Source organism: Macrotis lagotis, chromosome 4 (genome assembly GCF_037893015.1).
Source record: "Macrotis lagotis isolate mMagLag1 chromosome 4, bilby.v1.9.chrom.fasta, whole genome shotgun sequence".
Classification (NCBI taxonomy): Eukaryota; Metazoa; Chordata; class Mammalia; order Peramelemorphia; family Peramelidae; genus Macrotis; species Macrotis lagotis.
Genome location: NC_133661.1, coordinates 264,064,989 through 264,092,256, shown reverse-complemented (window position 1 = coordinate 264,092,256; position 27,268 = coordinate 264,064,989). Strand labels below are relative to the sequence as shown.

At 36.4% G+C, this 27,268-nt stretch overlaps 1 long non-coding RNA gene across 1 annotated transcript in view; it reads right to left on the bottom strand.

Moving 5' to 3' along the window:
* The window catches only part of LOC141520402 (uncharacterized), a 38,721-nt gene extending 15,056 nt beyond the window's left edge, over positions 1-23,665 (bottom strand). The window contains exons 1-2 of the long non-coding RNA XR_012477610.1: positions 23,610-23,665; positions 2,961-3,074 (exon numbers count right to left, since the gene is read on the bottom strand). This is a non-coding gene — a long non-coding RNA (uncharacterized LOC141520402). The remainder of the gene's footprint in view (positions 1-2,960; positions 3,075-23,609) is intronic.
* Between the last annotated feature and the right edge of the window lie 3,603 nt (positions 23,666-27,268).

Below are 27,268 nucleotides of genomic sequence, written 5' to 3'. Positions count from 1 at the left end.
AGAGAGTGGATAGAGCATCAGGCCTGGAGTCAGGATGTGTGAGTTCAAATCTGACCTTAGACACTTAATAATTACTAGCTATGTGACCTTGGGCAAGTCACTTAACCCCATTGCCTTGCAAAAAAAAATAAAAACAATCTGTTACTAGATAAGAAATAGAGTGGTAGATAAGAGGAATAGATTAAGTACAAATTAAACTTTAGTAAATGACTATAGTCATCTAGAATATAATCCAATCAAAGATCCAAAATTTTGGAACAAAAACTTATCATTTGACAAAAATTGCTGGATAAAATGGAAAACAGTATAGTAGAATCTATGTATAGACTACTCAGCTCATACCATTTAACAAGAAAACATCAAAATGTACATTATTTACACATAAAGGGAGATGTCATAAGCATCTTAGGAGAATATAGAATAATTTACCTGTCAGATTCAAGGATAAGAAAAGAATTTAAGACCAAAGAAGATATAGAAAACATTACAAAAGTGTAAAATAGACACTTTTGATTACATCAAATGAAAAAGATTTTACATGAACAAACCAATGTAACAAAATTATTAGGAAAGCAAAAAACTGGGGGCAGGGAAGTCTCATTTCTCAAATATATAGAGAACTGGGTCAATCTTATAAAAATACAAGTCATTCCTCAATTGATAAATATCAAAATATATCGAGACAGTTTTCAGATAAAAAAAAATCAAAGCTATCTATAGACATATGAAAAAATACTCTAAATCACTATTGATCAGAGGAACTCAAATTAAAACAAGTCTAAGGTCACCTCACACATTTTAGAGTGACTAATATGACAAAAGAGGAAAATGTTGAATGCTAGAGCAGATATTGGAAAACTGGAGCAATAATACCCTGTTGGTGGTGTTGTGAACTGGTTCAACCATTCTGGAAAGCAATGAGTTATGCCCAAAAGATTATCAAACTGTGCATATCCTTTGATCCACCAATATCACTGCTAGAGCTATATTTCAAAGATATCCAAAAAAGAGGAAAGGACCTATTTGTATAGAAACATTGATATTTTTATGATAACTAAGAATTGAAAATCAACAGGATACCTATCAATTGGGAAATAGCTAAATAAGTTGTGGTATATGATTGTAATAGAATATTATTATGCTGTAAGAAATGACAAACAGGATAATCTCAGAAAAACCTGGAATGACTAATATGAACTGATACACAGTGAAGTAAACAATTATACACAGCAACAATAGTGTTGGATAAAGGGCTGTGAATGACTGAGCTATTTTCAGCAGGACAATAATTCAAGACACCCCCAAAGGACTAATGATGATGTATATTATCTACCTCCAGAGAAAGAACTAATATTGATTGAATGTAGACTAAAGCATGCTATTTTTACATTATTTTGAGTCTTCTTGTATTAAATGACTAATATGGAAATATTTTACATAATTGCACATGTATAAGCCATATCTAATTGCTTACTATTTCAGGGAGTAGGGAGGGAAGGAAGGCAGGAAAGAAAGGGGGGAGAAGGACAGAATTTGGAACTCCAAACTTTAAATAAAAATGTTTTTAGAAATTTAAGTATATTTGGTCTACATTCATATTCTATCAAGTTCTTTTTCTAAGATAACATTTTTCATCATAAATCCTTCAGAATTGTCTTCAATCATTGTACTGATGAGACTAGCCAGCTGATCATTGTACAATGTTTTTGTTACTGTATACAATTTTCTGTTTCTTCTCATTTCACTTTCAATTAGTTCAGATACCCCATCATATACCCCATCTTGTTTAGCCATTCCCTAATTGATGGGCATTTCCTCAATTTTTAATTATTTACTACCGACAAAAGAGCTACTTTAAATATTTTTGTACAAAAAGGTCCTTTTCCTTTTTTTCAAAATAGAACCATCAAACTCATATCCATTAAAGCTAATATCTCTGATGAGTCATTCTGTCACTCACTATATTATTCCAGTAAGTTCTATTTTCAAGCAATGTCTTTAGGGCTAAGATTAAGGCACTGTGTCTATAAAAGCCAACCTGTTCCTGCAAATTAAGAAGTCCTGAATTCCAATGCAACTTCAGATACTTATTATCTGACCCTGAACAAGTCACTTAACCTGATTCAATTTCTTCATCAGTAAAAAAAGAGAATAATGATAGCACCTACCTTCCAAGGCTGTAAGACAATATTTTTAAAGTGCTTTGCAAACTTTAAAATGTTTTATAAGATGTTAGCTCTTATTGAATATAATTTGAGGAAGAGAATACAAACAATAGCTGTGCCTCAGGTTATTTTGCCTTCCTTTGATCTCCTTTATTGATATTAGCCTGCTCAAACAGAGATAAGCATCATTTATCAACTTTTAAAATATGACATGCTGATCTTTCTCTTTGAAATACTACCATGTTAGCTACATTGTAGGGCTAGTTTTCTCAATTTGTAAGTATACTTCTGTGGGGCAGGAGATGAACTGTGAAGAGCAATAATCAAACATCAAAATTCTGATAGGCAAAGGCAACATTTTAGACCTGAATCATTCATCTAATTGAACACAGTAATACTTCTGTTATTGTTGCCCTTGAAGCTACCTGTGTAATAGAAATATGACCAGATTTGGAAGTGAGTTCCTTCTTATAGAACAAAGATCAGATAAAGAGTAGCAGAATTATACAGATATATCAATTGACTTCAATCAATCAATATTTATTAAGTGTCTACTTTGTGTCTGGCAAGGACAATCTCTGCCCTCAAGAAGATTACAATCTTAACGGGGGAGACAACATGAAATCAAATAAGTACAAAAACAAGCTTCACTAAGGATAAATAGGAAATAGTTAACAGCAGGAAGGCACTGGAATTAAAAGGAGTTTTATGAAAGGCTTCCTATACAAGGTGGCATTTTAGATTAGGAAGCCAAGGAGATCAGCAGTTGGAATAACTGACAGAGGCATTCCAGACCTGAGGGACAAAGAGAAGTCCAGAGTGGAGAGATGAAATGACTTGATAGCAGAGCAATCAGGAGGTCAGAGATACTAGATGGAAGAGTATGTGCAGGAAGTTCCTTTATTACTCCTGTGAGAGGAAGAAAAGAATAGAAACCAATTAGGAATCAGCTCCACACACAGTGGGGTAGCTTTCAGACATAAAACCATGAAATCAGAGGTTCAGAGACCTGCAGGGATCAAACATGCATGAAGCTTTAGACAAAGAGCCATCTTGAAATCAATAGAAGGCTGTGCTGTTCTAAAAATGACCAGTAAAGTTAGGGCATTTTCTCTTGACTAAAAAGGAGTGAAGAATCATGGACAAGGACAGAGGGAACATAACTATAATAGTATCTTTGCTTCAGGCAGGATGAAATGAGGAGTAGGGCAGGGCAGGGGTCACTCAGTCTCTAGGTTTATCTGTCTTGACATGCATACCATCCTTGGGTGATGGGACTATAGCAGGCAAACAAGTTTTCATTAGCACACACTACTCCATCTTAATATTAATTTGTGATCTTGAACAAGTCACTTAATTTCCCAGATCACAATTTTCTTATTTGTAAAATGCAAGTTCCCTGTGCCTCTCCTGCAGTCATGGAAATCAAATAGAGATGACATAAGGTAGAATGTTTTTAAAATTTTAAGTCCTTGATAAATATTTATGATGTACATAAAATGCTATATAACCATAAAATGCTATATAATATTATCATTATTAACAATAAGAATTGTTATTCGAAAAGGGAAGAATTTAGAACCAAGTGTTTGGAGAATCACAATTATCCTGACAGATGCTTGATACTCTAGTTAATAGAGAGAGAAATCTAGAAATTTTCATTATATACCAATTTCCAAAGGACATGTGAGGTAAATTATATTTAATAATAGAATTAAGGATTTTTCTCTTTATTTCCACAGTCAGGGACGAGTCCCTATAAGTCAGTCTCTCAAGGACATTTCTGATAGATGATATTGCCCCAAATCCTCCAGGCATGCCCTGCAACCTTGAGCAGGACCTCACCCAACTAGAAAGCTTTACTTCTGCCTAGATGTAAATGGAATCTAATCCAGGTAAATTCCAGTCCTAAAACATTAAGCCTATACCCTTACATCCCCTCCATTAGAGTTTAGAGTAACCCAGCTCATGAAGAAGAAAATCAACCAGAGATGTCTGCTTAGAGATGAATTCTTCTGTCCAGATTGCTAGAGATGTCTGAATCTCATGATCTAGCTATGTTCTCAGCAGTAGGCAAAGACTTTAAGTTCACCCCCTCATTTAAATGCCCATCCTCTAATTATTCACCAATCAAAGTTGACCACCTCTCAGGGGCATTCTCTTTCCCAAAATAAAAATATTTAAGTTATTCATTGTCTCCAATAGGTGTCTGGTTAACAAGTGAAATCACTAACCATCAATTTATTGATTATCAGCTAGTTTAATAAATTTATTCTTAATTTCTCAAAATTCTGTCTCTTAAGTTTTTCATTTATCTCATATGTCAGGTTGCCAGGCTTCAAGTGCCCAAAATGACATTGGGATAAGAGTTGCTTTGTATTGGAGAAAGCTCTAGAATCTCAGAACACTGTGGAGACTTGTGTGTGAATGTGGGGGGGGCGGTTAGAGGTACTGACTTGGAAAGAAGATAAAAGGATCATTGATTTAGAGCTGTGCATTAGGAGGTCATCTATTTTAACCCATTCATTTTATAAATGAGGATACAGAAACCCGAAAGAATTGAGACCAGCCTTAGATCATACAGGAGGTAAATAGATAAGAGTTACAAAGAAAGGGGCATCCTTAGGTGTTCTTGAGCCATCAGGAGTAGAGAACTAGGTAGTCTGATGCTATGGGATGTATTCTACCAAGCAAGAAATGCTGGCATCATAGCCTAGACTCAGAAATAAGTTTTTGCCAGGCTTGGTGGCACATGCCTGTTATTCCTATTGCCAGGAGGATGAAGCCAGTAGTTTGCTTGAGTTCAGGAATGCTGAGCTATGATATGGCTAAAACTAATTGGGTAACTGCCTTAAATCTGGCTTCACCATGGCCAGCCCCTGAGAACAAGGAGCCACCAGGCTACCTAAGGAGGGGGAAACTAACTGAAGTCAGAAACAGAGCAAGCAGGACACATTTCTGTGCTAATCAGTAGTAGCTAATGCACTCTTTCCCTGGAAAGAAATAAAGACCTTATCTCAAAATAATAATAAAAATAATAACAACAATGATAAATTTTGCTTCTTCTTAACCTGTGCTTATTCCCTCATTTTCTTTTATTTTTGTCTTACCATAATACCCATTTCTGGAACTATCAAAAGAGGTATGTACGAAGCATTTGCAAACCTTTTAGAGCTATATAAAATGAGCTATATTGTCACTAACTATATATCAAATGTAACACTCTCTACTGGAGCCCTCACTACTTAAAGGCCAGTGGGTTGCATTTGACTTTTTATCCCTCCCCAAGTTCTCTGGTATTCTTAAAAGGATTGAGGAGTGTCTAGGCTCTCAGCAAATGGCTCCAGCTCCCAATCATGTTATTCCCTCAATTGTAGAGGGAAATATCCTGTACCCCTATATTATTGGTTAATCAATTAATTGATCAATAAATTTTTATTAAATATTTACTCTATCCCGGGCATTATAGCACTTGGGATACAAAGAAGATTGATTTTCAGAATTACTAATTTGATGTTTAGTGGGAGGAGTCATCTACTGTATCTGTAGTTCCATGCCCAATTCATCTTTCTCTTGTTGATAAAAATTTTTAGATATGAAACTTTCCCTCAAAATTGCTTGACTGTATCTTGAAATTTTTATTTTATGATCTCATTGTTTTCATTTTCTTTGACAAAATTATCTAATATTTTTCTGACTTGTTCTTCGACCCATCAATCTTTAAGATTCAACTATTTATCTTCAATTAGTGTCAGTCAGCAAGCATTTATTAAGCATTAATATGTGCCAGGCACAATGCTAAGCACAGCTTAATAATCTTGTCAAAACATGTAACTTGACATTTCTGCTAGTTTGCTTTTCTATTTGAGGTTTTTCATGCCCTGATACATAAGATTTTATAAATATTCCAGAAACCTCTTTCTAGTACCACTAAGTGATTGGCAGAGAATCACCATTATAAAAGTGTATTAGTGTTCCTGACTTTTATATTGTTTATCTGTTTTTGGTGTTTTTTTCAGTCTGAATATAGTTTTCTTTGTATTTCTCCCCAAAATTCAATTAACCTTTAGCAATTACTTAAATTCCTATTTGTTAAATAATTATTTACAATGCTATTATTTACAATGTTATTTGTCACCCACACATATTCTGCTAAATTTTTTCCTTTCACAATTATACTTTTTTCAGGGTAAATTATTCTTATACTTGTATATCGTCTTTTGCTTTTTATAATAAATTGTTCCTAGATTGTCTCTCTTTTAAAATGCTCATACTATTTTCAATTTTTAAAATTTGCTTTATGTTTTATGTTTTTCTTTTCATTTTTACTTGATTCTTCTTTCACAACATGACTGTGTGGGATAAAAATCCACTTAAAAAAATATAGAGAATCCTCTGAGCAAAAGGAAAGTTTATTTTGTCTTTTCTCCAGAAAAGGACACCCCCCCAAGTCTCACAAAGGTAGTGAAGATCAAGGAGCTGCCCCCAGGTGACAGTCAAGCAAGATTATATGGCCTAGCATGATTCCTCCCTCCCTAGCCCCCTCTCTCCCAACCTGATTGGTTAAGATTTTCAGAGTTACAATCTTTATATGAAAAATCTACCCAGAAACAAAGAGAAGAATAAAAGGTTTTCATAAAATATTACTTTACCATCCAGATGGCAAGGGTATTAGAAAATTTCTAATGAATTCTAATGGATTAATGTCTGAATATGCAAGGTCTTCTTAGTTTAGCACTTATCAAACAAGAAAAGGCAGGCTACTGTTCTCATAGTCCATTATCAAATAGGTGGCTAACTAAGACTGCAAGGTCTCTTCTCTGGAAGTATTTCACTATTTCCCTCCCTAACAGAATCAATGCAAGATCTTTCTGGAAACAGTCCACTGTTTAACTCTCTAGCAGAATCAGGAGGGTGTCTGATTGGGAATGCAAGGCCTCTCTCCCTCTTCTAAGAATAGTCCAAGAGTAATAGTCTGTCTTGTTTTAATGATATTTTTAACCCTGAGAGGACTTCACTAACTCTTAAGAGGGAATATTCCACTCATGACTATGGAAATATGTTTAATATAGTTATAATGTATAACCTATATCAGATTACTTGCTGTCAAGGGGAGGGGGGAGGGAGAAAAATGTGAAACTCAAAAACTTACCAAAAAAATTTAATATAGAAAACTAAAAATAAAATGGTAGTTGCTAATAAAGTGGTAGCTATGTGATCTTTATTGTACTTGAACTTTTTTCCTGATTTCTTGCTCTATTTGGGGAGAGAAGAGATCTGAAAACTGAATTTTAGAAAGGACATGCCTGGGAGTTTTATTTGAGGGGTTTTTCCAAGAGGTGCCAGCAGATCATATTAGGCAGTGTGATTACATAGTACCTTAGATTACATCTCTTTTACCTGTTTTCTGGGTTTATGATAATATATACTTTATAATTTCTTTGTTTTTCAAAATTTATTTCATTTTAATAATTTTTGCTGTTTTAAAGAGTTTTCTTTCTGTCTAGTTCATTCTAATTTTCAGAGGTTTTTCACATTATGTTCTAAACTATTCACTCTTTCCATTCTCTCTTCAATATTGCTCATTTTGTTTAACACTACAATTTTATATCTCTCTCTCTATCTTTTTAAAGTACTCTTAGTCATTGTGGTCAGGTCACTTTTTTTCTAAGTGTCTATTTTTATTTCATGTAAATTCTCTCTCTTCTTCAGGAAATATATCTCTCTCAGTCCCTAGTAATGCTTCATTCTATTTAGTAATTTTTCTGTTTATTCATATCTGTAGCCTCAGTTTCTGAACTGGAGCTTTATGCTTGTGTCATATTCTGATCCCTCCCATAATGGACAGGCTCTACTTAGTCCTGAATATGGTAGCTAAAAGTAAGCTTCACCCTCTGCAGGAATTTTTGAGTTTTGGTTTACTTACTTTGTAACTCAACTTGTATTTTACTTGTCTCTGCTCTATCTTCCCCTTATGTAGTCTTGAACTGGGAGTTGACTGTATTTTGTACTGGGCCTATGCTAAACAAAGATCTTGTGCACAACCCCAAGTGTTTTGCTTCTAAGTCTGTCCCTCTATTTTTCTGTGATTCAGATTATAGGTTGTTTTGGTCAGGTATGAGCTCTCTAGTCACTGATCTGACCCTGTCTCCTGCTATAGCTCTGAGCCTGTCTCGGGGCCATCCCCTTTGGTGGCTCAAGTAGAGAACACTTAGGTCTGGATATTAGTTGCCTGTGACCTATGCCTTCCACCTACCTTTTGGCATCTTGCCTTTTGATCCTTTAATGTTAGCTCCTCCCATCCTTGTGAATCAGAATCAAGGGATGGATTGTCTATGAGTTATAGGGAACATGAGCTGGGATTAGACCCTCTTGGGACTCTCCTGATCATGGATAATTGCCATACTAATATCATACTAAGAGGATCTGCAAGTTCAGACATTTGGCAAAGATACTTAGCTTGGGTCAAGAGGTGACTTGATTTTCTATGTTCAGAAGCATGTTTATGATAGTTTTCTTATGCTGGATGGAGAAACATACTTTCTAAGGGCTTTTCCCCTCATTGTTTCTTCTTTAATAATAAATTTATTTATTTTTCCAACTACATTTAAAAGATAATTTTCAACAATCATATTTTTGCTAAGATTTTAAGCTCCACATTTTCCCCTCCCTCCCAATCCTTCCCCCCTCCAGTAGACAGAAAGTAATTTTAATATAGGTTGTACATGTATAACTAAATTAAACACATTTCCACATTAATCATACTATGCAAGAATAATCAAAACAAAAAGTACAAAAAACATGAGAAGAAAAACCATTAAGCATAAAACAAATTTAAAAAATTGAAAATAGTATGCTTTGGCCTTCATTCAGACTCCATAGTTCCTTCTCTGGATGTGAATAGTATTTTCTATCACAAGTCCTTTAGAATTGTCTTTGACTATCATAATGCTGAGAAGAGCAAATCCTTCATACTTGAACATCACACAATGCTGCTATTAGTATGTACTATTAGTTCGGATTCTGCTTTCTTCATTCAGCATCAGTTCGTGCAAGTCATTCCAGGCTCTCATTGTTTCTTCTGATACATTTGTAACTGGATTTGGCACATACCTAGACCACCGAAGAGAGAAGTTCCCATGTGGGAAATACCAGGACCTCCTTTGCTGGGAAATAGTAGAACTGGCATCTCCCAGGGAATACCTCCTCTTAGGTAACCTGGGAATGTGCCAAACCCATTGCATAGTTTTAGATCTTTAGTGGTGTGTTTTGGGGAAATCTAAACCCTTCTAACTTCTAACATACTTCCTCCTCATTCAGAAATTTCCCCCTGCATTCAATATAGACTTTGTCCTCACATTTTCAATGTAAAACAACATGATATTCAGTCTTTCTAAGGTCTTATGGCTAATATCTCCCATTCAAGAATCTCTGTTCTTAAGAGAAAAAAATCAGAGAAGGAATAGAATAGACTTAAATAGTAGAAATCTTAGAGATTGATTTGACCTGATTTAACCAGATACTCAAGGTTTTCATTTTTAGTGTTTCTTTAGGTTAAGAATCCAAGGACCATGTCAAAGAAATGATCTAAAGAAGGAGAAATGATTTGAATTTGAAAGACAAACTAACAGTATGTAGTGGAAGATTGGAGTAGAAGAGAGGAAAAGATATCATGAATTAAAATTAACTCAAAACAATAGATATAATCTAGGTGAGATAACCGCCCTTAATAAGAACATGGTCATGGTTATGGATAGTGCTAAGAATTTAATGATCTTACTCTTTAAATAATTACAATTGATCCCACACAGCACAGGGATACTTCCAGAAATGATGACTTACATTACCAAGAGCCTTTTTCTCTCCCTTTTTTCCCCTTTCAGAGTCAAGCTCTCCTTTGAAACAGTAAGAATGTTTATTTAACATCCTGAGCAAAAATGTCAGACTTCCTTAATTTACCAAATGAATATAATCAAATTTCCAGACAAGAATAGGTCGCCACTTTTACTTTTATGCCAATCAATTACTACTTAAGAAGTAACCACACTTCTATAAATATGTTGCTGTGTCATATCCTCCAACTTGTTGTCTAGCTATAATACAGTTATGTCATGTGTGAAACAATTAAGGTTCACATAGTGAACAAAGAATCCAAAATAAGATCTTTTTTTAGTGCATAGTTCCCATAGCTATAAACTTTTTTCCATCTTTTTTAATGTTATTTTTAATTTTTTGGTATTCTTAACTAGATTTTTAAAAACCCAAATATGAATATTTCTATATATAAAGAACAGAAAAGGAAGATTGCACATGAAACCACAAGTCTCCATTTTGAACAGCTTGTTGCTATTTTAAAATATATTTATACATATATATATATATATATATATATATTCAACACATTGGTTCCAAGGCTATCCCTCTTGTCTATATTTCCCTCTGAATCTTATTTTCTATCCTCTTTTTTTTAGGTTTTTTTTTTGCAAGGCAAATGGGGTTAAGTGGCTTACCCAAGGCCACACATCTAGGTAATTATTAGGTGTCTGAGACCAGATTTGAACCCAAGTACTCCTGACTCCAGGGCCAGTGCTTTATCCACTGCGCCACCTAGCCGCCCCTCTATCCTCTTCTGTACATCTTTTTAATTCCTTCATTGATACCTTTCACTTCTTTGTTGTTATTATTGTTCAAGTCATTCAGTTTTATCTGACTCTTCAAGACCCTGTGGATCATAGCATGCCAAACCATTCCAGTGTCTACTTTCCTCTTCAATGGGTTAAGGTAAAAAGAGGTAAAGCGACTTGCCCAGTGTCCCATACCTAGTAGGTGTCTAAGACCAGATTTTGAACTCAGGTTTTCTAGACTTTGGGTCCAGTATAACTGTCCACTGAGTCACCTAGCTATCCATTTCCTCAAATTCTTGACAGCCTTCCCAACGCCTCTAAGTCCATCCACTCTAGGGCCCCACTATTCTCCCTGCCATAGCTGGCCCAGCCCTGCTTCACTTCCTGACCATCTTCTCCACAGCCTTGCCTACCTGCCATGCTGTGGCAGTCACTGATCTCCACATTCATCACACTTTCTGATCTCCAGTACCAAAATTATGTTCAAATTAACTCTGCCATTAGTCTTAGAAGGAGCATGTCAGACTATCCTTGCTAATGACCTCATTCAAAATCCCTGTAACTTTCCAGAGCAAGGTTCTCCTCCCTGGCCACCAGTCCCCCATATGCATAATCTCTCCATTAGTGAGCAACTAGAGTTCAAGGTCATGACTTACTCATGCACAACCATCCTATAAGACCTGGTCCATGTCTTCCCAAAAGTTAATTATGAGGGTCTACCTGACAGTGGAGGTTTTCCCTTATCTCATTGCAAGATATTGGTCTAAATCTAGTTTTTGCCAGACTACTTTCTAGTGAAAAGTTTCATCTGTTTGAATTTGATACCACTGCTCTAGTCCATTACAAATTCATTCCCCCCTTTCCAGTATTATATTTAATCTCTCAGTGTCATTATTCTTGATTATAAGGCTTTTTATCTTTTCTCTTTTACAATATTGTATTCTAATAACTAGGAAAACAATATATGCTAACTATAATAATGAGAAGGAAACAAAACCAAAACTGAATTCTACATACTTAAGATAACCAAATTTGACCCTCCAGAAAAACTGAGAAAAATGTACTCTCCAGATATGTATTGCTCACATCAGCTTTCTAGAACCAATTGTAAAATTTTATACCTCAGAAGTTAGAAAACCTACAAATCATAACTAGATTTATTGACTTGTTTGTCTAGGCTTAAAAAAGTGACTGAGAAAATATTTATAATGTAAATTAAATGTAAAGTACTCATTTTTTTCAGGGAGCTAGTTACATATTTACCAGAATACCTCTTTTTTTCGCACTGATAAGGAAAATGGGCTTGGGATAGTGCATATACTCTTGGATATTGTTGTTGTGTTGAATGATTTTGCTAAAATAGAGGGGGGTTTTTCCCCTCTTTAATACATTGTAACAAAGGATGGCCTGCTGGATAAGGGCAAAGGAGGGTTATCTTCAGAAATGAAGACGATATTAAAATTTGAAATATTAGTACAAATGTGTTTCATTTTTTTTAGCTCAAACTCTAAAGATAAAAATTAGACAAATTGAGATCAAATAACATGTCTAAGGTCACAAAAAAGCATTGTGTCAGAGAAGGATTTGAACCCTGGCTATCTAATTCCAAATCCAGCACTCTTTTTATTAGACTCAAATTGTCTCTTGTAACCATAATATTTTCCCTATTTTCTTTCCCTAATCCTTTAGTCAACAATATATACCTGGAAGTCTAGAACCACCTCTCTGATCAAAGTTCAATACGCTTCTTAATGACTTCTCTGGCTCATGCTCCCAACCAGGATTCCCCACTATAAACATCATAATAATATGAGTCAATATCTCTGTGCTCTTCCTCCAAAAAAAAAGACTAATGCCCTTGGCTCTCATGTACATACTCAAGCTAGTATGTAAAACTTCAGTGGATCTGTGATCTCATTGATGAGGGCATGCTGCAGATTGCAGCATCCCAACCATCCATACTTTCTCATCCTGTCTAGTTCTTGTTCATGTCTATCCCAGAAAATTCTCACCTGGGTCTTAGATTTTTTTAAAAATGAAACAATGAAAAAAATTCCAATAATTCCAAAGTTACATAGTTGGCAGTGTTTTCATTCTCCAGATCAGCTGATAATACACTTTATTACTCCACACACCTTCACCCAATAGTATAAGGTACCATCTATGACATCCCTTTAAAGTAAGCTTTTCATAACTTCCTCCTAAGGCTGTTGATTTTTTTATCATCTTTTTATTCATATCCCACATTCAGATTTGATAATTCAGATATGCTGCACAATGGGGAATGGGAAAAAATACACTGAAAAGATTTGCTTGGGCTGCTCTTTTTAAAGCCAAAGTATAACCAAAAAAGAGCTAGAATGGCAAGCAAGACAGTAGAGAGAATTAGTTCCAAACTCCTTGTCCAACTTTATTCTATATCATTTCCTTTTATTTATCTTTCATTCTAATTGGTCTGACCTACTAATCATTCCTTGAAAAAAATTTAGTATCCCACTTTATATATTTACAGAAGCTATCCACAATTTTGTAAATCAATCCATCCACTTCTCCACCACTCAAAATCTTTGTCTTCCCTCAAGGCTAAGCTTAAGTTTCAATTTCTCTAGTATGCATATCCACTGTCTCTTGCCTCAAGTTACTTTGCTTTTCACTTATTTGTGTACTCACAGCCTTCCCCCTCTTTGAATGTAAGCTCCTTGATAGCAGTGACTATGTTTATCCTATAGCACAAAGTCTCGTAGATTGTGGGCACTTAATGATTTTTTGTTGTTTTTGTGAATTGAATAGTAGTTTTAGTGATTAGGGTATTGAACTTGGAATAAGGAAAATAGGTTCAAATCCCACTTGAACATCTCATTCTGTGTGATCCTGAGTAAAACAATTAGCCTCTCTGTTTATTTTTTCATCTGTAAAATTAGGTTAGACTCAATGATGTCTAGGGTTCCTTCCACCTCAAATCATTGATTTTATTAATTGGTTGCAGAACTGATTAACATCAGTGAAATCTAAAGTCTTGATGGGAAGGTGGAGGGGATATCAAAAGATGGAATTCTAAGGTAAGATTGTTAAAAACCTCAGGAAACCCTAATACTGTCAGCTCAAATTGGTATCAAGTAAAGTATTGGCAAAGTAAAAAATTAGTATCAAAAAGTATCAAGTCGGGGGCAGCTGGGTGGCTCAGTGGATAGAGCATCGGCCCTGGAGTCAGGAGTAGCCGAGTTCAAATCCAGCCTCAGACAATAATTGCCTAGCTGGGCTAGTCACTTAATCCCATTGTCTTGCAAAAACAACAACGACGACAAAAACACCAAAAAGAAAGTATCAAGTGGGATATATTAAACTTATTTTTTATATTTGTTCCCACTTAAAATTTGTTCTCACTGCTCTACCTCTCCCTTTCAATTTGTAATTCCTCCTGTGATCACATACTACTCAGATTGATTTATGGAGAGACCAAGGTCTATAGTGGCAAGGCATTAGAATTTATAGTCACAAGATTTGAGTTCAAATCCGCCTGTCTAATTTGGGCATGCTAATCCTTGAGTCACAGTTTCCTAACATTTTCAAAGAGAAAGGTTTAGATCTAGAAAGTTTAAGTAGCTTGCTAGTGTGGTGGATAGAGTACTAGACCTACACACTCACCAGTTATGTGATCTTGGACAAGTCACTTAGACTCTGCATCAGGCAGATCATTCTCAGACACACCACAAGGTTGACCACCCCTCCTGGATCAGTTCTCCTTGTTAAGCTGCCTACAGAATAGCCAAGCCATGGAGAGCAGAGCCTATCTACTCTCCCTATGATCCTATCCCTAATAAGAGAGGGCTTAAATAGTAACAATTGTGACTTCTTCCATCTACATATATCATACTTCATGTTTGTACCTGTTCTGTCATAAAATTAACAACTCATTCAGCAGTTGAGAAGTCTGAGTTCTAAATATTTTATTGCAAGGGGAAAAGAAAGGACTTCTTTCCTCTTGTCCCATACGTGTCATATCATTGAAGCTACTGGACCAATTTGGAACCTAAACATAGAGCTGGAAGCAGAGAAACAAACACATCTGAAAACAGAGATAAAAAGTAACTTGAGAGAGGAAACAGGTTCAAAGCTTATGACCCTTCCCAAATGAGCAGAATACCAGAATACCAAGAAGGGACAGACTCAGGCAAGACAGTTGAGTGATCCACCCAGCAGAAATATGGCTAAAGGAAGCTAGATGAGGGTTTTATAAAAAGAGAAAAAACTTTCATGTCATACCAGGCATATGCCACACATGTGCATCAATACAATTGTACTCTTATTTGAGTTCAATGAATTTGTGAGTATTTGTGGGATAGTTTGTACTGCAGAAAATGTTTTTTTTTTCCTTAGGGGGCAGCTAGGTGGCACAGTGGATAGAGCATCAGCCCTGGGTTTAGGAGGAGCTGGGTTTGGATCCGACCTCAGACACTTAATAATTACCTAGCTGTGTGGCCTTGGGCAGGTCATTTAACCCCATTACCTTAAATAAAAAGAAAAAAAAGAAAATGTTTTGTTCTTATTATATTACCTTAGTAATGCCCTTGCTAAAGAGTTAGGTGACACAGAGGATAGAGCAGTGAGCTTGAAATTGGAAAAACTCTTCATCATAACTTTAAATCTGCACTAAGACCCCTTACCAGCTATATGACCTTAGGCAAGTCATTTAATCCTGTTTGTCTCAGTTTTTCATCTGACAAATGAGCTAGAGAAAGAAATGGCAAACTACTTTCATACTTTCAAACTACCAAGAAAACCCCAAATGGAGTCATGAAGAGTGCAATAAATATAACTAACAATCAGACAAACAACAAAAAAAAATAATTGATCTATTGGTTGATTAAGGAAATAGGGACTCATAAACTACATTATCTCCTAGTTAGGAATTATCCTATTGCTAAGATCATCCCTAAAATGCTATATCATTGAGTTATCCTGCCTTGAGGCAGATATCTAGACAGTGAATAGGATACTAGACCTGGAATTAGGAAGACCCGAGTTCAAGTCTTATAATCTTACTATGTGATCCTAAGCAAGTCATTTAACCTCTGCATCATTTTCCCCAAAAGTAAAATAAGGATCATAATCTCACCTACTCACAGGGTTTTTTGATCAACTGAGTAATATTTATATTACTTTCTATATTACTCATGGGATCTGATACACAGTGAATACTCAATAAATGCTTATCCTTAGAATTTTAGGTAGTAGCTACTCTCTTGAGACTCATTTCAGAAATTTAAATACAAGATTGGAGGAGTACTCTAGATTAGAGATTACCCAGTGATGGCTTCCAGGCAGTAACAGAGACTTAAGATTTTTGACTTATTCTTGTCTTTTATCTAAAGCTAATCCTGTGGAAAAAGTTGAGGAGTATAGTGGTTCTCTTCTGCTCTAATCTTCTGTGGGAGGTAGTCAGTGGGTTTAAGGCTACCCAATACCTGAACAAACTGGATCTCCTTAATCTCTCTTGTACCTGAGATCCAAACCACACAGATAGGGCCAAATTCAACCACAAAGACAAAAAATTGCAGTGTCCTGCTCAGGGTATATTGGATAGGTGAGGGAACAGAATGCCAACAGTTGTAAAGAGCAATTGTTCAGATGGAGCAAATGTGCTGTGAAATCAGCCCTTGGAAAATCATCTGGAGTTCATCTTGGAGAAATCCAAAAACAATAACCCACCCTCCCCCAGCAGAGCTCCAAAGGGGGAACCTCTCTATCTCCCCTCAGTAAGGAGCCCGGAAAACAGCAGCAGGAGAGAGGTCCCAGGGTCTCATTGACTCTGCCCTTGTTTATTTACCAACCGGCTTTCATTTCCCACCTCCATGGTATCCCTCCCAGATGTCAGCCTTGTTTGCTGAACAAGCTGAAAGGATCCATCACTCTCCTCCCAGCTGCTGCCGTAGCAGGCAGCCAGCGGCAAATCAAATGGAAAGACAATTAAGTCCACTCCTAAGTACAGGAGAACTGTGGGCCTGGTTCCAGGCTCAGACTGGGCTCTGGAGCATATGCATCTCTCCCAAATAAGCTACTGCTTGGGCTGCATGGGTGGGAGGCCTAATGAAACCCCTAGTGAACTTGTGACTTATCATCTTCCCTACATAAAAACAGATAAGAAGGAAATCAGAGAGGGAACAATACAAGAACAAAGGAGAGAATGACCATTGGGCATCAGTCCTACCATCCTCCAGGAAAGAGATCTGGTTCACCATGCTCCAATGCTGCCCTGTTCCACCAGCCCCAGAAGCAGCAGTAGGGAGCAGCTGATCTCTTCCTCCAGAACTCCAGGGGCTCCCCAATGCTCAGAAGCAGCCCTGCAAGGAGCTATCACATAAAGGGTAATTACAGTAATTGCTCCTACAGATGCTGTTGGGAGCCTATGAGTAATTCAGGGATTAGTTGCTATGTGACTAGCAGGGGGTTTGATAGGGGAAATATGGGGCCAGAAGGATGTAGGACTTGCTCAAGAAGTGAAGATTCCTGTCTCCTAACCTCAGTTCTGACCGTGACACTCTCCCGTGGCCTCTGATAAATCACTTGACCTCTCTGTAACTTGGTTCTCTGAATAAAAAATGAGTTGGATGGAGTGGAGGAGGTGGGGAAAGGTGTGGTGGAATGGGAATTAGTCAGCTAATATGTGTAAACTGCTTTGCAAAAGCAACCATTAATGGATATTACAGTAGCCTTCCTCTCCCTATGGCTCTGAAGTAGACTAAAAATTCAACAGAAGACAGTTGGATTCCATGCTTTCCCCTCTGGGGCCTATTTTGGCCCTAGGCACTATCATTAGTGTGGCTTTGAGTATCATACTGTGGGGACTTGAAGAGATTAGGGGGTACAAGTCCTGGCAAATAGTAATATATCATCATGAGTGGCCACAGGGCAATCATAGGATTGTGCTGTACCAGAGGTCGGCAACCTTTTAGAAGCAGCATGCCAAATTTTCTTATTCTAATTTAAGTTTTTGCATGCCAGCAATGCACCCCTACCTACTCCTCCCCCCTCCCCCATCATCCAGGTCTAGAATGGCCCACAAAAACCAAAATATAATTGTATTGTAGATGTGTAGTCAGTGAAACTCGGGCGGGAACCTTTAAAAAAACCTGGAAACTTTTGGGGAATTGTAGTTTCAGAAATGGAAAAAGAAACTGTAAAAGTAGGAGTAATTTCCAGAAAAAGGAAGGAACTGCTAAATTCCACTTCTTTTCTAGGCTCTTCTCTGTGTGTGGCATAGACTTTGGTCCAGGAGTTAAAACTCTGGGTCCCAGTTTCTTCACCTGTAAAATACATGACTGGCTTTTGTTGTTCCTCATAACAACCCTATGAAGTAGGTGCTGTCGTGACCCTCATTTTTCACTTGAGGAAACTAGTAATGGAGGTTAAATTACTTTGTCCAGGGTAATAGAGCTAAGTAACTAAGGGTCTAATGAACTTGGGTCCTCCAGACCCTAGGCCCAGAGGTCTATCTCCTGAGTCACCCACTGGATGTGGACATTGACTCTACATTAGCACTCTCATTTCCTGAGGCAGGAATGACAAAAGATTTCACTGATGCTGTTGAAGGGGTTTCAGAATGGGAAAGACTGAGTGATCTTACCCCTTCTTTGAACTCTTATAGAATATGTACTTATCAGAATCCAATAAGTATCCAAAATCTGGCTCTGCTTCTTGCTATTCATATGACCATGGACAAATTTTCTCTGTGATTAAGGCTAAGAAACATCTTTCTAGTCTCTATTTAGCAAAAAGATATTCCTTTTCTACCCTGAACATCATACTTCTCCCATATATCTGTTATATTCCATAAATGACTAGTTGGTGCAGTGGATTGAGCAGTGGACCAGGAAGACCTGATTTCAAATCCAAACTTAGACACTTACTAGCTTCATCTCAAACCTCATTTTCTTCATCTATAAAATGAGGACAATAACAAACAGGGTTGTTGTGAGGATAAAAACGAAATAATATTTGTAAAGTGCTTTGCAAACATTAATGTGCTATATCAATGCTAGCTTTTCTTATTATCATTTGAAACATTTCCCCTTGTTTCTTAGGGGCCCAAGAGCTGTAAAATGCAGTTCAAAAATTACATTCCCAACCTAATGGAGTTGTTGTAAAGAAAGCAGTTTATAAAATTTAAAGAACTATAAAAATGTGAATTATTACAAATAGTAAAAACACCATATAAATATTGGCCATTGTGACTATTCATTTGGCAATGCATGATATATCTTTGCATTACCACTTAATTTCTCAAGCATGTATGTCTTTGTCTGCACCTCGATTGGAAACTGTGGGTTGTGTCTTTTCCTTCTTTATCCTTCTCAGCACCTATGCTCATAGTAAATCCTGAATGCATTCAGGAATGGAAGGGGTGACAGTGATGGGTGCAGTCACTGGAAGACTAATCATCAGGAGTATTTCCTGTCCAGAAGCAGAGCCAGGAAAAGGCAGCCCCTTGAAACATGGGGCTGAAATGTTGTTCAGTGCCTAGAAATCTGACAATTGAACAGCAGCCAGGAAATTTTATAGGAGACAGTGAAAATGCATCCTGCGTGTCTGGCCCTGTTAAGTTAGTTCTGGCTCTGGCCTCTGTCCTGCTGCTGCTAGTTAGATCAGAGAGCAAGGGGAAGGTTTCACTTTTGGAAAAAGACATCTCAACAACTACCACTGGCCAGAAAGTTAGTGCCATAGCAACTGGCCAAATAAAGAGGAGAAATTGGCTTTAATTTGGGAAGGGAGAATTCAGGCCAAGTCTAGAATCTGAGGGGTCCCAGAGGCAATATTTGGCAAGGGTGCAGACATCTTGATGAGGTTTTTGGAGTTCCCATTTTCTTGAAGACATTGGGGAAGGGAAAAAGCAGCAACACCTTCTCCTCTGGGGGAAAACCTCTTAAAGATAATGTAAACTTTCTATTCTGGAAAACAGGGAAGGTGCCTGGTTATAAGCTTATAAGGAACCTTTTGCTGCCAGGGCATTGGTTCCCTGCTGTTTTCATCTTAAATCAGTTGTAAGAGTACCACTTGTAACAATCCTTCAGGGTGAAGAGAAAGTTTACTGCCAGGAAGAGAAACCCCAGGGGAAGCCAGTATTTCTTTCTTCTCTTTCTTTCTGTTTTTCTTTTTCTTTCTTCTTTCTCTTACTTTCTTTGCTTTCTTCTCTCTCTCTCTCTCTCTCTCTCTCTCTCTCTCTCTCTCTCTCTCTCTCTCTCTCTCTCTCTCTCTCTCTCTCTCTCTCTCTCTCTCTCTTTCATTCTCTTGTCTCTCTCTCTCTGTCTGTCTCTCTCTCTCTGTCTCTCTCTCTCTCTGTCTCTCTCTCTCTCTCTCTCTCTCTCTCTCTCTCTCTCCTCTCTCCTCCTGTTCCTATCTGTGTCTGTTTCTGTCTTTTTTGTGTCTTTGTCTATTTCTGTCTCTGCCTCAGATTTTCAAATAATGATTCATGTTTGTTGTTAATTCATGATGGGTGGCTGAAAGAGTCCCATTGAACATATTGAAAATCAGTTAAGTGAATTTGTCCAGCAGCATGACTCAGAAATAAAATTGCACGTTATGGTTCTATTACTGCTAAAAAACAATTGGAAAACAAACTAGAAAGGATATAATTCCTGGCACTATTTAAGTGAGCCTATATAGTCAAATGTGCCAGAAGCATCTGTCCACAAATAGGCATTTATATTTTGCATGTTTTTTGTTATCACTTCTTTGCTAGGAATCTAGTGTGCAAGCATGTCCACACATATGTATAATTTTGTCTTTGGTTTTCTTGACTTCCTTGTAGAATTATAGACAGCAGTAGGATTGCTAGATTAAAAGTATGAAACATCAATAATAATAGCTAAGTAATTTACAATTATTATCTCATTTGATTCTCACACCAACCCTGGAAGGTAGGTGATATGTTATCCCCTGGTCCAGAATAAGACAAAGGTGGACAGTTTATCCTCTCCTCTATATTCTTTCTGTAGCCTCTTGTGGTCTACACCTCCTTGAGCAAAGGTTTCCAAAAATGTCAGCTGATAGAAGCTGGGAAATGTAGAGAACATGTGCATTGATTTGATTCAGACCTTTTTCTATTTTTAAAAAGTTTCATTGATATCTTGTTTTTCAGTATATGCTGCTTTGTCATTACAAAATCAAATTCTCCCTCATAACAAAGAAAGACAATTTAAGATAACTGATATAATAATGTCATGAAAATATCTAACAGTGTTTACAACATTCTGCCTTCCTGGTATACATCCCTCTGCTAAAAGACGGGCTATATGTTTCATTATCTGTACTCTGAAAACATTATATATTTTTTAGCTAATCAGAATTCCTTTCCAATTTCAGTGAGCTTTTCTTCTATGTTGTTGTAGTAATTTTGTACATTGTTCTTGTTCTGTTCACTTCAATCTGTACCAGAGCATACAGATTTTTCCATGTTTCTCTGAATTCCTCACATTTGTCATTTCTTATAATAAATGGCTTTCTTCAGTATTCCAGTTGGTGGGTATGCATTTTGCTATCAATTCTTTGTTATTAGAGCTAGTTATTGAATTTTTCTTGGCTTTTTTTACTTACATGGGGGTCTCCAACTAGTAGTAGGATTGATTAAAAGGTATTAAGAATTAATAATCATAGCTAAGATCTATATAGTGCTTATTATGTGTGTTAGGCTTTGTGCAAACAATTATCTCATTTGATTCTCACAATAATTCTGGGAGCTAGGTACTATTATCATTCCTATTTTACAGAGGAAGAAACTGCGGTAAACAGAGGTTGTCATTTTCCTACCAACTGTGTACCTATCCTGACAGTATTAACTTTTTGGTCATCTCTGAAAATTTGAATGAAGTAAGAGTTTATTTTAATTTGCATTTCTCTTTTATTAGTGACTTGGAGCATGTTTTCATATGGCTGGCAATACTTCACAATTCTTTTGAAAACTGTTTGCTTAAATCCTTTGACCAATGACTCAAAATATTTCCAGGAAAACTCCCAGAATGATCCTGGTATAAGTACAACAACCACAATTGTGGGAAAGGTTATGAATTTGTAACCACCAGCTAAGCTGGCTTATATAGTCATAAAATCATAGGATCGAAGCTTTAACGCAAGAAGGGATGTTAGAAACCATTGAGATGATCTCCCTCATTTTACAGATAAGAAAGCTGAGGCCAGATAGGTTAAATTACTTGCTTAGTGTCACTACAAGGGTCTGAAGCAGGATTTCTACCTAGTCTTCCTGATTTCAAGTCTAGACCCTCATCCACTATCCAACACCACCTCTTATGTCAGCTTTTCCATTCCCAGTGTTTCTGTGTCTGAACAAACATTTCCTAAGATCTCTCCCAGTTCTAACATTCTACCATGATGCTGTGTCAGGAAGTGATAATGACACTTTAATAAGATGAAGTAACTTAGCCCTGACCAAATAAAATATAGAAGGAATCAGTGCTGAAATCATATAATAAAAAAGACATTGCAGAATTAATTCACAAGCTATCTAAAAAAAAAAGGGAAAGATTCTTCCCTTAAAAAACCACCAACCCACATGACAGTTTTTTCCATTTTTATCTTTAAAAGAATAGTTTATCTATGCCCCTGGTAAAAATAAGAGGAAGAGCACAGATAGGTTTTCCCAGAAGTTCACATATAAATGCACATATATATGCTTGTGTGTATGTATTTATATGTATTTCAATTCACATTGAAAGGTCACATGTTATAGTGGGTAAAAAAACTAACCTCAAAGCCAGGAAGACTTGAAATCAAATCCTGCCACTGAAACATGCTGACTATATTCTCCCTGGGCAAATTGCTTAATCTCTCAGGACTAGGCAACACTAAAAAAAAAAACACGAAGTTTCAGAGAAGGTATCTTCAAATGGCACTGATAGAATGAATTTCCTCACCTAATATTTCCCTGAATCAATGGAATCTCAATTCCTGATGATCATACCACAGATTGAAAGTAAAAAACTTTATTTGTTGATGTTTTAAAAGCAGTTCCTTTATTACTATTTTTATTAATATTATATATTATATTCATTATTTTGTTTCATCATTTCTGCAAAGGAGAATGATCCTTAAGAGAAGACTTGCAATCAATCAACAAGTATTATTAAACATATTGACATGAGTCAAGCACAAAGTACCCATGTACTGTGGATTCAAGTTCAAAGAATGAAAAACTCACCAGTTTCAAGACAATAAGAACATATGAAATAAAATGTATCTAGCAAAAACACAAAATTAATAAATATACAAGTATGAAAAGTAGTTTGATGCAAGGTAATTTGGGGAAGAGGAGCCTAGCTATCAAAGTGATCAAGAAAAAGAGACTCTGTTAGGTGATGGTGAGGGGAGAGTATATTCTAGGCTTACAGTACAGCCCTTGCAAAAGCAAAGACATAGGAGATGAGTGACCACTATGACAGAGATAAAGAGAGCTTCTGGATTTACTGACCAAACCCATGACAGAGTATGACTGCTATCCCTCCCCCAGGTATACCCCTGAGGGACAGTGGGGTTTTATTATTCTATCAACTAAACATCCTATTCTTGTGTCCCCTACCACTATCAACCACCAAAGATTAGTTCCCAATATTTACAATTTTTATCGTACTTCCATCATAATAATTATCCTTACAAAGGGTTATTTGCTGAGTTGATATAACAAAACTGAAGTACAGACATCCCCCTGAATTGGGGCACTCTCTCTTTTCTATGGGCAGCTAGGTGGCATCTTAATGCACAGAGTCCTAGGTTTAGAATCAAGAAGACTCATCCAATTGAGTTCAAATCCTACCTGAGAGTCCTTGGGAAAACTATATCACCCTCTTTGTTTGTTTCCTCCTGTAAAATGAGCTGGAGAAGAAAATGGTAAACCACTCCAGTATCTTTGTCAAGAAAACCCATGAGGTCACAAAGAGTTGGACCCAACTGAAACAACTCAACAACAAACAACTCTCTTCTATAGCTTATGGTTGTGAAGAGTAGGCTCATACTTGAAGAAGATGCTAATAAACATCTGGTCCATTTGAGTTCATTTCTGAATATGGCATGGCTACTGCACTAGTCATTCCATCTATAGAGTTCATTGACTGCTGGGCTGGGTCATCATGCAAGTGACTTCTTCTCAGGGCTGTGTTGGCTCACTAGGCTTGTTTGCTGACATTATGGCAGTCTCTCTATCATGGGCTGCTATCACTTTTAGAGGCTCTTCTCACCTTTCCAACCTTCTAAGGTGGTATTATTTACTTTCCCTCAATCAAAAGTACAAAAAACTGAAAAAACAACAGAGAAGAGAGAGATATCTCTTTGACCTTTTTTATGTATCCTCAGTTCTAGTTCAATAACCACTCTAAAGGCTATGGTAAAAAGACAAGAAATAATCCCAGAAGACCTGTGCTCTGAGCCAAGGAGAAGGACCTCTCCCTTACTCTACCAGCATTCTGCACTTCCAGAAGTCTGTTTCCATGACTCATTGGCCAGTCCCCAGTGGAACTTGCAGATGACAGGAAGGGGCCCAGTGAAGCTGTAAAAAAAAAATAGTTGAAACAATGTTGGGTAGGGCTTTAAAAGTTAAATAGAAGAGTTATCTCTTGTGTTAGAGGCAAAAGAATGGAGTTGACTTTGAGTAAGGGTGACATTTCTACATTTGAGAAAAATTAGATTGATTGCAGTATGCAAAATGAATGCAAGTGGTAAGAGACTTGAATATGTTATATTAGTTGTTATTTGTCCTTTATTTTTGAAGTAAACCAAATGACATCACAGGACCATTGCAATTGCACAGTCTCATTCTCTTTTCCTGAGTCTTTGAAGTCCAGTGACAAGACAAAAATCAAGATGATTGACAATGGTTTAGGATGCAGTGACATCCAAGACCTTGACATCTTAGATGTCTAACTAAGCTCTAATGCTATATGCCCATACTGCTAGGTGGGGTGGGGGAGAGTCTTCACAAGCTTGGGGTAGATAACTTCCTAAATCAAGTCTGAGACCTGTTGGTTACACTCAACTTGATTTAACCCATCTGCTAAGATTGTTTACCAGGGTGTGTCCACTGTACATGCTACAGCTTTTTAATCAGGTGGATAACAACAGTACATGAGAAGCCCTGAAAAGGACTTAGCAAACCCTCACACCAGAGGTGCTAGTCTTCCTGAACACCCCATACATTAGGTAATGACAACTTGAACTAAGATGGTAGCTTTGGAGAAGAAATAATGAGTTGTATGGAAGAAATGAAAACATAAGAAAATACAGGGATGAAAGCAAATTCAGAAAGACCTAGATTCAAATTCTACTTTGAGACTGGCTGAAACATAACCTGGATAAGTCACTTAAACTCTCAGTGGTCTGAAAACTTTATAAAAGTTGCAGAAAAGGTACTGGCCAGCATTGGTATAGGGAAAATTTCTTTTCTATACCAATGGGTTTCTCTACACCATTCCCTAGAAATGGTAAGATTTGGGAACTGATTTTACAAGTTTAAAACTTTATAGAAAAAAAAGAAGAGGGGAAAAGATCAAGATAAACCAGAATATTTTATAGAATCTTTCCATCCCACCCCAGGCAAAGGCATCTCATTATTAAGACTTATTCTCATTTCAGTTTCAAGTGCAACAATGCTGTGATTAATTTGGCAGTGACTATCAATAATCACTGGTGTCACTAACAAAATAAAGTCAGTTGTAATGAACCATTGTCCTTCTACATTGAATATGTTTTCCATGGAAAGAATAAGTCAGTAAGTCAGTTGATCTCTTTCTTTACATCACAACCAAAGGAAAATGATGCCTTCAGCATTAGTTCTTCTGATTTTTCTGTGTGGTAATACTTTATTCTAAGAATAAGGTGAAAGATCAGAGAATAAAAATAGAAATGACACTTTTGCAATCGGATCTAGTGAATGGTGAAGGGGAAAGAGTCAGTTAAGGATTTGGGTTCTATTAGTTTCCAGATCTACTTAGTTTACATTTATGATTCACTGGGCTTCTATTTCCTCATCTACAAAATGAGGAGGTTGAACTGGACAATCTCTTGTCAATTATAAATCCTGTTATTCTAAATCTCAGTATGTCATCCTTTTATTTTCTTTTTAAAATTTTTATTTAATATTTCATTTTTTCTACTTACATGTAAAAACAATTTTAACATTCTTATTTAAAATTTTTGATTTCTGAATTCTCTCCCTTTCTCCCCTACCTTTTCATTAAGAAAATAAGCAATTTTACATAGGATGTACATGTGTAGTCATACAAAATATAGTTCCATAAAAGTCATTATGTGAAAGAAAACACAGAAAAACCACCTCATGAAAAAATAAAGAAAATAAGAGATCACAAAAAGGGTAAAAAGCCTATATATATATACAAAAAAAATTATAGCAGCTCTCTTCATAGTGGCAAAGAATTGGAAATTGAGGGGTTGCTCATCAACTGGGGAATGGCTAAACAACTTGTGGTATATGAATAGGACACTATTGTTCTATAAGAAATCATGAGGGACAGGATTTCAGAAAAGCCTTGAAAGACTTGCATGAATTGATAAGGAGTGAAATGAGCAGAACCAAAAGAACATTGTACATACTAACAGCAACATTAAGTGATAGTCAACTATGATGCACTTGTTCGTTTCAGCAGCAAAATAATCAAAGATAATTCTAAAAGACTTGTGATGGAAAATACATCCATATCCAGAGAAAGAACTGTGGAGCTTAAATTCAGACCAAAGCTTACTATCTTCAATTTTTAAAAGATGTCTTAGGTATCATATTTTTCCTCTCTCCAATTTTGTTCTGTTTCAATTTGATTCTTCTTTCATGTTTAGCATGGTTATACATGAGAAGGCTATATTAGATTGCTTTCTGTCAAGGGGAGGGAGGAGGGGAGGGAGGGAGAAAAATATAAAACTCAAACCTTATAAAAATTATCATTGAAAGCTACCATTGCAAGTAATTGTAAAAATAAATAAATAAAACATTTAAAAAAAAGAAAATAAAGAAAAAATTTCTCTGATTTGCCTTCAAACTCCATTAGTTCTTTCTATGGAGATAAATTGTACCTTTCATCATAAGTCCTACAGAATTGTCTTGGATGATAGTGTTGCTGAGAATAACTAATTTACTCATGATAGATCATCATAAAACATAATGTGTTCAATGTTCTGGTTTTGCTCATTTTACTCAGCATCAGTTCAAATAAGTCTTTCCATGTTCATTTGAAAGCATCCTGATCATCATTTCTTAAAGCACAGTAGTTTTCCATCACAATCATATACAACTTATTCAGTCATTCTCAATTGATGGACATTCTCTCAATTTCCAAATCTTTGCCACCACTAAAAGAACTGCTATAAATATTTTTGCACACATAGGTCCTTTTTATTTTTTATCTATTTGGGATACAGACCTAGTAGTGATATTACTTGGTCAAAATATGGTTTTATAGCCCTTTGGGC